Genomic DNA, 14,801 nt, shown 5'->3' on the forward strand with positions numbered 1-14,801 from the left:
ATGTTTTAATACATTTTTTTCATGGTAGTTATTCTGTACTTCTACTCTCACAAGCGCCATTTCTGAAAAAAATAAATAAATAATTAAAAACAAGTAGAATAATATTACGTAACGGAATTTCTGGTAACATATGTTACACTCAGATAAAATATTTTTGAATGATTTCTCTATAAGATTGCATAGAACAATCATCAGAGATTAGTCCCTTCATTTCTAAGATATATTATGAAAAGATGCTGAATTTTAGCAAATTGATAAATGTAGAGTTGCATAGTTACATGTATCATAAATAGAACAGTAGCAGAGGAAAACATGGCCTGTATTTCTTGCAGAGGATATCTGTATATGCTAGTGAATACGGGAACAATAACACATTTGTTTCTTCATAACATAGTTGATATTCAACAAACATATCATTAATGATGATATTTTGTCAATATGTAGTTCAATATTTGATGTCTAATCAAGCATTTCATTAAGTAGCATACGTTACTTTGAGTAACGTATGTTACCAGCGTTCTACTCAATGTAATTCTTACACCAGAAGAATTTCGAGATATTTGGAATACGATATACATTCTTTGATATCAGAAGAACAAATTCAGACCAAAACATTCCATCTGCTTAATCAATATTGTATATCAAACATTGCAGTTGTTGTAATAGTACTTACCGTAAGAGAAAATTAATCCTAATTCTCAAAGTTTAACACGTATTGACTTTCAAACTCAAATGTTCATAGTAGACGTTCATGTCGTATACAACACCATGCAGAGAGAGAGCAAAAATACGCCGGAAATTGTTCTATCATTCCCTTTAATTAATTTCTCGGTAACGAATGTTACATCACGAATGTTACATCTTGACACGTTTGTCAAATTTCAGACCAACCAATGACTTCTGCAAAAGAAATGTTTATATTTTCATTCTCTGTACACTACGAGATTTTCATAAAAGGGGTAACATTTGCTCTGCAAATACGTTTTCATAAAAAGTTTATTGTATCGTATGTTACATTTCTAAAATCAGAATGCAAAATTTTGAGAATATGATGACTTCTTCTCAATGCCACATCCAAATATCGCTTGATGAATATTTTTCCACAGTTTTTGAATATTTTAGCGCCAAAATAGATCAAAAACATAAAGATAATACGAAATCTTTGTCCATACATTGGGTGTTTAATTGACCCTATGATCACATAATATAATCTGGCGACATGGAGTAATATATACACCACTGCTTAAAATCATAGGCAAAAGTTGTTTAACTTTTATTGAATGAAAATTTAGGAAATACAAATGATATTAACGCAAAGAAAATTTAAAAACACGCTCTCAGATTTTTATATTTGCTTGTTCAATTTTAAAAATTGAGTCGGCGACAGTCACGTACGTTACAAAATTAGGGTATCTACGCTTCCTACCAAGTTTATAAGTAAAGGGGAAATAAAAAGTATACCATGCCTAGGGAGGCTATGGGTCCATGAATGTATAGCACACAAAATATATGATTTGGTATAGCTTATTTTCAAATAAAGTGCCGGCGACATCGATTGCACGCTTTTATTGACTTTGAGTGGGATAAGAGTGCGTTGTGAACCAACTTACAATTCACAGCTTTTCTACATTGGTATAGTTGTTTCTCATCTATTTTTACTTTTCACCATCATTTTCATGTCACTCATACATCTAACTTTATGAACTTCAGCGGGAAAAAATGTCATAGTCTCAATCAATGTTATTCTTGCCAGATCTCTAGCATCTTCACAAATCAAGGGTTTGTGATCCGCCATAGCATTTCTCACATACCCTTGATCAATTATAGAATCGGTTTGTGATATATGTTTTTTGGTTTTGTAAAATAGGATCGTCAGGTCTTAAAAAAAAAACGAGAGGGGGGGGGGGGTAAAATAAAAATGCTACAATGTTCAACGTCACAATATGCAATGCGTCATAATGTACATGACGTCATAAGTTATCTGACAAGCAAAGAAAAGTGCATAGTTACAGTATACACATATTTTGATCAAGAAATGTCAGTACAACATCAAAGGAAAATGACCTCTGACGCTGTGAATGAAGAAAATTTCCAACCAACACACCAACCCCAAGATTTGGAAATCAATGAAAAGGATTCCATACTGGTAGTGGGAAAAACAAAGGCTTTGTGTTTAATGGGCACACGCTTTCTGCTTGAAAATCGTGGTAAATGGCCAAAACAAACAGGCCCACAGAATTCTGGAAAAACAAAGAATTTGTGCATAATGGGCACACGCTTTCTACTTCAAAATCGTGGTATATTGCGAAAACAACAAGGCCCACAGAATTCTGTGCCACAAACAATGGATAAAGAGAGAAAATGTGAAACATCATGTCTCTTGGATGATGCATTTATTCCAAGAAAACTTTTTTTATCCAGTGTTGTGTCCTTTAAAAAAACAACGGAATCTGCGGTAACGTCCATCCAACAACCGGGGAAGTTCAACGCAGCAACAACAATACCAGTGCAGTGTACTTCCTCACCCACAGGTGGACGTTCTCTAGCCGGGGATTCCTGTGCCAAAAAGCCCAGACCCACATGGAGGAAACGTTTTTTGGATTTCTTTAAGAAGGGGGGAAGGCGTTGAATGCTGGAAGACAGAATTCACAGATGTCAGAGAGGATTCAAAAGACTGATCAAAAAGACGATGATGATTTTAAAAATTTGATATTATTTTCAATTTTATATTGGATTTTGATTAATATATAAAATATCAAAATCTGCATGGTCTTGTCTTGTTGTCGTTCTATGATATGGTTAACTACTAGTATAGTTAAAAATGTCTAGGTGTAGAGTGGTTGGTTAATTATATCATGGGTGAGCTTATTTGGAATGGAAATAAATATTATAACAGTTTAAATTAATTGTATGAATGAAAGCTTATCGCACAGAATCGAGAAATGACTGAGAAAATTATCATGGTAGTGGTATGTTTGAAATGAAGGGTGTTATTCACTTCAGATGGTTATGTGTTGTTGAAAAGTACAAATACATGGCCTATAAAAGCAACGGGACCCTATCTATAGTTTTTCCGGGCGTTTTCATTAGCACTTGGAATGAACTTTCAAATGTTGGTGGTCATTTGTATAAAATTGATATAGCTAATTAGTAAGAGGGCCAGAAGTTAGTATTGAAGTCAATGGGGAATGAGTTGGTACTCTTTTCCTGGATGACCCTGCGCCGTGGCCTTTGCACCTTGGACGATCGATCCCGATGCCGGCTTATTCTGCAGGATATTAGATATACCTTTTCTTGATGCATAGTGTGTATTGCAGAAGTTCATATTTTTAGTTAGCTTTATTTACACACACCCCCCCCTCGCGCTGCTTTTTTCAAAACCTTTGTCCCTAACTAGTCCATATCGTGTTCGTTTACAAAACTCACGTGAATACATTGAAATATCTTTTTCAAATATTTTGTAAACGCTAAACGAAATTATTTCCATACCGGTGACGATAGGCCAATGGTATAGAGTGTTCGCTTCTTAACCTGGAGGTCGTGAGTTCGAACACCCCCCCTACTACCATGGCCGCGTCAAACTTAAGACGTTAGTACATAGGTAGTGATTGCTACTTCGCCAATCGCTTTGCATTTGGAAGTGAGAATCACAGGTCTCTCGGATATGACTTTAAAAACGGAGGCCCAGCGTCACGGCAGGTATTGGCACGCTAAGAAACCTTTGCTGATACGGCCCCTAGCGCTAAGCACTTCTCCTATAGTATAGTGACGTCTCAATATGAGTGACTGAATAATTCTCGACGGGACGTAAAAAATCGTTATAACAATGTGGTTTGCCAATACAACCTATCATTGTGTCAAATGCTGTCTGACTTGTTTCCTACCGATTGTTAGGCCGTTCTTAGCACACTGATTTTGACTACGGATAGCTCCGTTTGCCTGATCAAGATGTAGGGCTCACGGCGGGTGTGACCGGCCGACAGGGGATGCTTATTCCTTCTGGACACCTGATCCCACCTCTGGTATATCCAGGGCTCCGTGTTTGCCCAACTACATGCATCTACATGCATTTTGTATTGCTTATAGGAGTATGAGATTGATCATTGTTCTTTATCTTCAACTTCCATGACATCATTACTTCTTCACGAATCGATCACTTACAAATAGTGAAAATTTAATTCACGTTAATTCATCACTTATAAATAGTGAATATTTAATTCACGTAATTCAATCCCTTAAAAATACTTCATAATTAATCATTCGTGGACATTCAATACACAGTTTTTAGATCGGATTCACGGAAAAATCAACATTTAGTTAGTATTTACATTCGTCCTTAAAAATATGGGTGAAATCCGTTCATTGTCTATGATTTCTTGCAAGATGTCTTGTTGAGTACGCGTTTATACTTTTATTTAATAAGTCCTTTGAAACCTAGGTCCTGTGTCCTTGTAGACGTTGGCACGATAAAGTACTAGTCCTTTTCGTTTTGGGCTTTTTATTGAATAAGAATTTCGTTTCTATTTAATTATTTAGATTTTACTTAGAAATTTGATTTTTCTGTTTCTCCCTGATTTCATGGGCCTGTATTTATGAGCCTCCGTAGATTCATAATACATAAGCAAACATTTATAAAAAGAAAGGGGGGGGGGGGGGGGCACTGCATCACGGGTACAAAAGTCATAATGGAATAAAAAGTATATGAAATATTGAATCGAAATTCATCAGAAAAAATTCAATACGATGTCGTATATATTATGTGCAGTTTGTACGTAAACTAAAAAGTCTGCTGTAAAGCCAAAGTTCATCTCAATCTTTTTGGATAAAACAGAGCAGTATGACTAGTTATCACCTTCACAAATGACTGACATGTACAGAACGACCGCTTTCTGTCTACTTTTTGTAGTTTTTATAATAAAAACCCGTATTTTCATGCGTAGATGAGGTTAGTGGATAGGATACAATGACATACCGTTACCACTACTATAATTAAATAAAACTTTTGACGATTGCATTTTCAGAAGCAATTTCAAGTCCCTGCCAAGCGAGGATAAGAGTGCGTTGTGAACCAACTTACAATTCACAGCTTTTCTACATTGGTATAGTTGTTTCTCATCTATTTTTACTTTTCACCATCATTTTCATGTCACTCATACATCTAACTTTATGAACTTCAGCGGGAAAAAATGTCATAGTCTCAATCAATGTTATTCTTGCCAGATCTCTAGCATCTTCACAAATCAAGGGTTTGTGATCCGCCATAGCATTTCTCACATACCCTTGATCAATTATAGAATCGGTTTGTGATATATGTTTTTTTTGGTTTTGTAAAATAGGATCGTCAGGTCTTAAAAAAAAAACGAGAGGGGGGGGGGGTAAAATAAAAATGCTACAATGTTCAACGTCACAATATGCAATGCGTCATAATGTACATGACGTCATAAGTTATCTGACAAGCAAAGAAAAGTGCATAGTTACAGTATACACATATTTTGATCAAGAAATGTCAGTACAACATCAAAGGAAAATGACCTCTGACGCTGTGAATGAAGAAAATTTCCAACCAACACACCAACCCCAAGATTTGGAAATCAATGAAAAGGATTCCATACTGGTAGTGGGAAAAACAAAGGCTTTGTGTTTAATGGGCACACGCTTTCTGCTTGAAAATCGTGGTAAATGGCCAAAACAAACAGGCCCACAGAATTCTGGAAAAACAAAGAATTTGTGCATAATGGGCACACGCTTTCTACTTCAAAATCGTGGTATATTGCGAAAACAACAAGGCCCACAGAATTCTGTGCCACAAACAATGGATAAAGAGAGAAAATGTGAAACATCATGTCTCTTGGATGATGCAGTTATTCCAAGAAAACTTTTTTTATCCAGTGTTGTGTCCTTTAAAAAAACAACGGAATCTGCGGTAACGTCCATCCAACAACCGGGGAAGTTCAACGCAGCAACAACAATACCAGTGCAGTGTACTTCCTCACCCACAGGTGGACGTTCTCTAGCCGGGGATTCCTGTGCCAAAAAGCCCAGACCCACATGGAGGAAACGTTTTTTGGATTTCTTTAAGAAGGGGGGAAGGCGTTGAATGTTGGAAGACAGAATTCACAGATGTCAGAGAGGATTCAAAAGACTGATCAAAAAGACGATGATGATTTTAAAAATTTGATATTATTTTCAATTTTATATTGGATTTTGATTAATATATAAAATATCAAAATCTGCATGGTCTTGTCTTGTTGTCGTTCTATGATATGGTTAACTACTAGTATAGTTAAAAATGTCTAGGTGTAGAGTGGTTGGCTAATTATATCATGGGTGAGCTTATTTGGAATGGAAATAAATATTATAACAGTTTAAATTAATTGTATGAATGAAAGCTTATCGCACAGAATCGAGAAATGACTGAGAAAATTATCATGGTAGTGGTATGTTTGAAATGAAGGGTGTTATTCACTTCAGATGGTTATGTGTTGTTGAAAAGTACAAATACATGGCCTATAAAAGCAACGGGACCCTATCTATAGTTTTTCCGGGCGTTTTCATTAGCACTTGGAATGAACTTTCAAATGTTGGTGGTCATTTGTATAAAATTGATATAGCTAATTAGTAAGAGGGCCAGAAGTTAGTATTGAAGTCAATGGGGAATGAGTTGGTACTCTTTTCCTGGATGACCCTGCGCCGTGGCCTTTGCACCTTGGACGATCGATCCCGATGCCGGCTTATTCTGCAGGATATTAGATATACCTTTTCTTGATGCATAGTGTGTATTGCAGAAGTTCATATTTTTAGTTAGCTTTATTTACACACACACCCCCCCCCCCCCTCGCGTTGCTTTTTTCAAAACCTTTGTCCCGAACTAGTCCATATCGTGTTCGTTTACAAAACTCACGTGAATACATTGAAATATCTTTTTCAAATATTTTGTAAACGCTAAACGAAATTATTTCCATACCGGTGACGATAGGCCAATGGTATAGAGTGTTCGCTTCTTAACCTGGAGGTCGTGAGTTCGACCCCCCACCCCCTACTACCATGGCCGCGTCAAACTTAAGACGTTAGTACATAGGTAGTGATTGCTACTTCGCCAATCACTTAGCATTTGGAAGTGAGAATCACAGGTCTCTCGGATATGACTTTAAAAACGGAGGCCCAGTGTCACGGCAGGTATTGGCACGCTAAGAAACCTTTGCTGATACGGCCCCTAGCGCTAAGCACTTCTCCTATAGTATAGTGACGTCTCAATATGAGTGACTGAATAATTCTCGACGGGACGTAAAAAATCGTTATAACAATGTGGTTTGCCAATACAACCTATCATTGTGTCAAATGCTGTCTGACTTGTTTCCTACCGATTGTTAGGCCGTTCTTAGCACACTGATTTTGACTACGGATAGCTCCGTTTGCCTGATCAAGATGTAGGGCTCACGGCGGGTGTGACCGGCCGACAGGGGATGCTTATTCCTTCTGGACACCTGATCCCACCTCTGGTATATCCAGGGCTCCGTGTTTGCCCAACTACATGTATCTACATGCATTTTGTATTGCTTATAGGAGTATGAGATTGATCATTGTTCTTTATCTTCAACTTCCATGACATTATTACTTCTTCACGAATCGATCACTTACAAATAGTGAAAATTTAATTCACGTTAATTGATCACTTATAAATAGTGAATATTTAATTCACGTAATTCAATCCCTTAAAAATACTTCATAATTAATCATTCGTGGACATTCAATACACAGTTTTTAGATCGGATTCACGGAAAAATCAACATTTAGTTAGTATTTACATTCGTCCTTAAAAATATGGGTGAAATCCGTTCATTGTCTATGATTTCTTGCAAGATGTCTTGTTGAGTACGCGTTTATACTTTTATTTAATAAGTCCTTTGAAACCTAGGTCCTGTGTCCTTGTAGACGTTGGCACGATAAAGTACTAGTCCTTTTCGTTTTGGGCTTTTTATTGAATAAGAATTTCGTTTCTATTTAATTATTTAGATTTTACTTAGAAATTTGATTTTTCTGTTTCTCCCTGATTTCATGGGCCTGTATTTATGAGCCTCCGTAGATTCATAATACATAAGCAAACATTTATAAAAAGAAAGGGGGGGGGGGGCACTGCATCACGGGTACAAAAGTCATAATGGAATAAAAAGTATATGAAATATTGAATCGAAATTCATCAGAAAAAATTCAATACGATGTCGTATATATTATGTGCAGTTTGTACGTAAACTAAAAAGTCTGCTGTAAAGCCAAAGTTCATCTCAATCTTTTTGGATAAAACAGAGCAGTATGACTAGTTATCACCTTCACAAATGACTGACATGTACAGAACGACCGCTTTCTGTCTACTTTTTGTAGTTTTTATAATAAAAACCCGTATTTTCATGCGTAGATGAGGTTAGTGGATAGGATACAATGACATACCGTTACCACTACTATAATTAAATAAAACTTTTGACGATTGCATTTTCAGAAGCAATTTCAAGTCCCTGCCAAGCGAGGATAAGAGTGCGTTGTGAACCAACTTACAATTCACAGCTTTTCTACATTGGTATAGTTGTTTCTCATCTATTTTTACTTTTCACCATCATTTTCATGTCACTCATACATCTAACTTTATGAACTTCAGCGGGAAAAAATGTCATAGTCTCAATCAATGTTATTCTTGCCAGATCTCTAGCATCTTCACAAATCAAGGGTTTGTGATCCGCCATAGCATTTCTCACATACCCTTGATCAATTATAGAATCGGTTTGTGATATATGTTTTTTGGTTTTGTAAAATAGGATCGTCAGGTCTTAAAAAAAAACGGGGAGGGGGGGTGTAAAATAAAAATGTCACATTGTTCAACGTCACAATATGCAATGCGTCATAATGTACATGACGTCATAAGTTATCTGACAAGCAAAGAAAAGTGCATAGTTACAGTATACACATATTTTGATCAAGAAATGTCAGTACAAAATCAAAGGAAAATGACCTCTGACGCTGTGAATGAAGAAAATTTCCAACCAACACACCAACCCCAAGATTTGGAAATCAATGAAAAGGATTCCATACTGGTAGTGGGAAAATCAAAGGCTTTGTGTTTAATGGGCACACGCTTTCTGCTTGAAAATCGTGGTAAATGGCCAAAACAAACAGGCCCACAGAATTCTGGAAAAACAAAGAATTTGTGCATAATGGGCACACGCTTTCTACTTCAAAATCATGGTATATTGCGAAAACAACAAGGCCCACAGAATTCTGTGCCACAAACAATGGATAAAGAGAGAAAATGTGAAACATCATGTCTCTTGGATGATGCATTTATTCCAAGAAAACTTTTTTTATCCAGTGTTGTGTCCTTTAAAAAAACAACGGAATCTGCGGTAACGTCCATCCAACAACCGGGGAAGTTCAACGCAGCAACAACAATACCAGTGCAGTGTACTTCCTCACCCACAGGTGGACGTTCTCTAGCCGGGGATTCCTGTGCCAAAAAGCCCAGACCCACATGGAGGAAACGTTTTTTGGATTTCTTTAAGAAGGGGGGAAGGCGTTGAATGTTGGAAGACAGAATTCACAGATATCAGAGAGGATTCAAAAGACTGATCAAAAAGACGATGATGATTTTAAAACTTTGATATTATTTTCAATCTTATATTGGATTTTGATTAATATATAAAATATCAAAATCTGCATGGTCTTGTTTTCTTGTCGTTCTATGATATGGTTAACTACTAGTATAGTTAAAAATGTCTAGGTGTAGAGTGGTTGGCTAATTATATCATGGGTGAGCTTATTTGGAATGGAAATAAATATTATAACAGTTTAAATTAATTGTATGAATGAAAGCTTATCGCACAGAATCGAGAAATGACTGAGAAAATTATCATGGTAGTGGTATGTTTGAAATGAAGGGTGTTATTCACTTCAGATGGTTATGTGTTGTTGAAAAGTACAAATACATGGCCTATAAAAGCAACGGGACCCTATCTATAGTTTTTCCGGGCGTTTTCATTAGCACTTGGAATGAACTTTCAAATGTTGGTGGTCATTTGTATAAAATTGATATAGCTAATTAGTAAGAGGGCCAGAAGTTAGTATTGAAGTCAATGGGGAATGAGTTGGTACTCTTTTCCTGGATGACCCTGCGCCGTGGCCTTTCCACCTTGGACGATCGATCCCGATGCCGGCTTATTCTGCAGGATATTAGATATACCTTTTCTTGATGCATAGTGTGTATTGCAGAAGTTCATATTTTCAGTTAGCTTTATTTACCCCCCCCCCCCACCACCCCCACCCTCGCGCTGCTTTTTTCAAAACCTTTGTCCCGAACTAGTCCATATCGTGTTCGTTTACAAAACTCACGTGAATACATTGAAATATCTTTTTCAAATATTTTGTAAACCCTAAACGAAATTATTTCCATACCGGTGACGATAGGCCAATGGTATAGAGTGTTCGCTTCTTAACCTGGAGGTCGTGAGTTCGACCCCCCACCCCCTACTACCATGGCCGCGTCAAACTTAAGACGTTAGTACATAGGTAGTAATTGCTACTTCGCCAATCGCTTAGCATTTGGAAGTGAGAATCACAGGTCTCTCGGATATGACTTTAAAAACGGAGGCCCAGCGTCACGGCAGGTATTGGCACGCTAAGAAACCTTTGCTGATACGGCCCCTAGCGCTAAGCACTTCTCCTATAGTTAGTGACGTCTCAATATGAGTGACTGAATAATTCTCGACGGGACGTAAAAAATCGTTATAACAATGTGGTTTGCCAATACAACCTATCATTGTGTCAAATGCTGTCTGACTTGTTTCCTACCGATTGTTAGGCCGTTCTTAGCACACTGATTTTGACTACGGATAGCTCCGTTTGCCTGATCAAGATGTAGGGCTCACGGCGGGTGTGACCGGCCGACAGGGGATGCTTATTCCTTCTGGACACCTGATCCCACCTCTGGTATATCCAGGGCTCCGTGTTTGCCCAACTACATGTATCTACATGCATTTTGTATTGCTTATAGGAGTATGAGATTGATCATTGTTCTTTATCTTCAACTTTCATGACATCATTACTTCTTCACGAATCGATCACTTACAAATAGTGAAAATTTAATTCACGTTAATTGATCACTTATAAATAGTGAATATTTAATTCACGTAATTCAATCCCTTAAAAATACTTCATAATTAATCATTCGTGGACATTCAATACACAGTTTTTAGATCGGATTCACGGAAAAATCGTGATGTAGTTAGTATTTTCATTCGTCCTTTAAAATATGGGTGAAATCCGCTCATTGTCTATGATTTCTTGCAAGATGTCTTGTTGAGTACGCGTTTATACTTTTATTTGATAAAATGGAAGATATTCCTCATACCCAATACCTTATCAAAGTCACTGGCTTTTCCAATAAGTCCTTTGAAACCGAGGCCCTGTGTCCTTGTAGACGTTGGCACGATAAAGTACTAGTCCTTTTCGTTTTGGGCTTTTTATTGAATAAGAATTTCGTTTCTATTTAATTATTTAGATTTTACTTAGAAATTTGATTTTTCTGTTTCTCCCTGATTTCATGGGCCTGTATTTATGAGGCTTCGTAGTTTCATAGTACAGAAGCAAACATTTATAAATAGAAAGGGGGGCACTGCATCACGGGTACATAAGTCATAATGGAATAAAAAGTATATGAAATATTGAATCGAAATTCATCAGAAAAAATTCAATACGATGTCGTATATATTATGTGCAGTTTGTACGTAAACTAAAAAGTCTGCTGTAAAGCCAAAGTTCATCTCAATCTTTTTGGATAAAACAGAGCAGTATGACAAGTCATCACCTTCACAAATGACTGACATGTACAGAACGACCGCTTTCTGTCTACTTTTTGTAGTTTTTATAATAAAAACCCGTATTTTCATGCGTAGATGAGGTTAGTGGATAGGATACAATGACATACCGTTACCACTACTATAATTAAATGAATCTTTTGACGATTGCATTTTCAGAAGCAATTTCAAGTCCCTGCCAAGCGAGGATAAGAGTGCGTTGTGAACCAACTTGAACAATTCACAGCTTTTCTACATTGGTATAGTTGTTTCTCATCTATTTTTACTTTTCACCATCATTTTCATGTCACTCATACATCTAACTTTATGAACTTCAGCGGGAAAAAATTTCATAGTCTCAATCAATGGTATTCGTGCCGAATCTCTAGCATCTTCACAAATCAAGGGTTTGTGATCCGCCATAGCATTTCTCACACACCCTTGATCAATTATAGAATCGGTTTGTGATATATGTTTTTGGTCTTGTAAAATAGGATCGTCAGGTCTATAAAAAGGGGGGGGGGGGGTAAATATCAAAAAGAATGTTCAACGGGACAATATACAATGCGTCATAATGTGCATGACGTCACAAGTTATCTGACAAGCAAAGAAAAGTGCATAGTTACAGTATACACACATTTTGATCAAGAAATGTCAGTGCAACATCAAAGGAAAATGACCTCTGAAGCTGTGAATGAAGAAAATTTCCAACCAACACACCAACCCCAAGATTTGGAAATCAATGAAAAGGATTCCATACTGGTAGTGGGGAAAACAAAGGCTTTGTGTTTAATGGGCACACGCTTTCTGCTTGAAAATCGTGGTAAATGGCCAAAACAAACAGCTCCACAGAATTCTGGAAAAACAAAGAATTTGTGCATAATGGGCACACGCTTTCTACTTCAAAATCGTGGTATATTGCGAAAACAACAAGGCCCACAGAATTCTGTGCCACAAACAATGGATAAAGAGAGAAAATGTGAAACATCATGTCTCTTGGATGATGCATTTATTCCAAGAAAACTTTTTTTATCCAGTGTTGTGTCCTTTAAAAAAACAACGGAATCTGCGGTAACGTCCATCCAACAACCGGGGAAGTTCAACGCAGCAACAACAAGACCAGTGCAGTGTACTTCCTCACCCACAGGTGGACGTTCTCTAGCCGGGGATTCCTGTGCCAAAAAGCCCAGACCCACATGGAGGAAACGTCTTCTTGGTTTCTTTAAGAAGGGGGGAAGGCGTTGAATGTTGGAAGACAGAATTCACAGATGTCAGAGAGGGTTCAAAAGACTGATCAAAAAGACGATGATGATTTTAAAAATTTGATATTATTTTCAATTTTATATTGGATTTAGATTTTAAATATCTAAAATATCAAAATCTGCATGGTCTTGTTTTCTTGTCGTTCTATGATATGGTTAACTACTAGTATAGTTAGTTAGGTGCAGCATTGGGGTCATCATGATTATATTGTCAGACTAAAATATGAAAATGACAACTTAATTTTTAGTTACTCCATTATATACCGTATAGTGGGTTTTTTTTCTGCGGGTTTAAGGTATGCTAATGCTTTTAGCGGAATAAATTTTAGCGGGCAAGGAAGAGTTATCTCCCTGCAAATACCGAAATCACAGTTGATATATATTTGGCTTTTGAAATTTTGGCGGAAAGCTAGAGTAGGCTAACTGAGGGCCGTCAGGAAAACTCAAACACTCTCTACCAAACACATTTCAATTATTTAACCGCCGTAATATGGCTGAAATATTGCCAAAACTGTGTTTTAAAAAATCAATCAATCTAAGCCAAATTGATCAACCCGCGGGGGGGGGGGGGGGGGGGGGCATTATACGGTATCATATATGTGGCAAAATCACTGGGGGCAATGCGATATCCGTAACTGCAGTTACGGACACCCAAAGGTGAAGGACGCTAACCCAGCTTAAAATTATCATCGTTGATTTTTTAATCATATGGATTGTTCTCTTTTGCTTTATGTTTTCATTGATATGTCATTAGATATAGAAATAAAATACACAACAGCTTTTTGATACATTGATCCCTAAATTAATGAAGAAATCCACCGTGCAAATATACGGAGTGATGAGAGTAACTGTAAAAAAAAAAACCCCAACAAACCTATGTCCGTAACTGATAAGAAAAAACTAGATAAAGGATGTCCGTAACTGTTGACTTCTCTTATATGTGTATCTTTTACTACCGTCAATTACTAAATCTGCAACCCAATGATTAAATATTAAAATATTTTTGCATTCCCATAAAATAAATAAATGCAAAATTTGTACATGCAAAATACCCCTCCCTCTCCGTTTTGGTAACGATATATTGAGATTCATTCAAAAGCCTAGGATTAATCAAGTTGATCGTGACCATTTGATGGATGCTACGCATGCAGTTACATATTTCTAAAGACGTAAGTACTAAGAAAAATATTAATGGGCCCTAAACTAAAACAAGGAAGGAATATTAGAAAGACGACGCCAATCTAAATGTAACAGGTTTCTCTTTCCCTTAAGTAATAACAGGAACACCTGTTTGGGTTCTCGACAAGACATTTATTCAGGAGTCACCATGCAATGCGCGAATTGTCCAATGATGAAACCCTATAACAACAATGTTTAACAATTTTAAGTAATATGCTATATAAAACATGAATACTATAATTTCACATAATTACTGATGTACAACCAATATACGATTATAGCATTACATGGGTGATCTATATCAAGGGAGATAACTCTATACCTGTATACATCACATATTAAATCTCCCAAGTCCTATAGACTTTAACTTCATCATAAAACTTTACAATAATTATCATTATAATATGTATTAACATTATTAATTATTGAATTAAATAAAAACCATATGGTGAGCATACCATTCTATGGGAATAGGCTCGAGTGAACAATATTTACAGATGACACCAAACTGGTCTGATCTATA

Source organism: Ostrea edulis, chromosome 4, assembly GCF_947568905.1.
Source record: "Ostrea edulis chromosome 4, xbOstEdul1.1, whole genome shotgun sequence".
In the NCBI taxonomy this organism is placed as follows: Eukaryota; Metazoa; Mollusca; class Bivalvia; order Ostreida; family Ostreidae; genus Ostrea; species Ostrea edulis.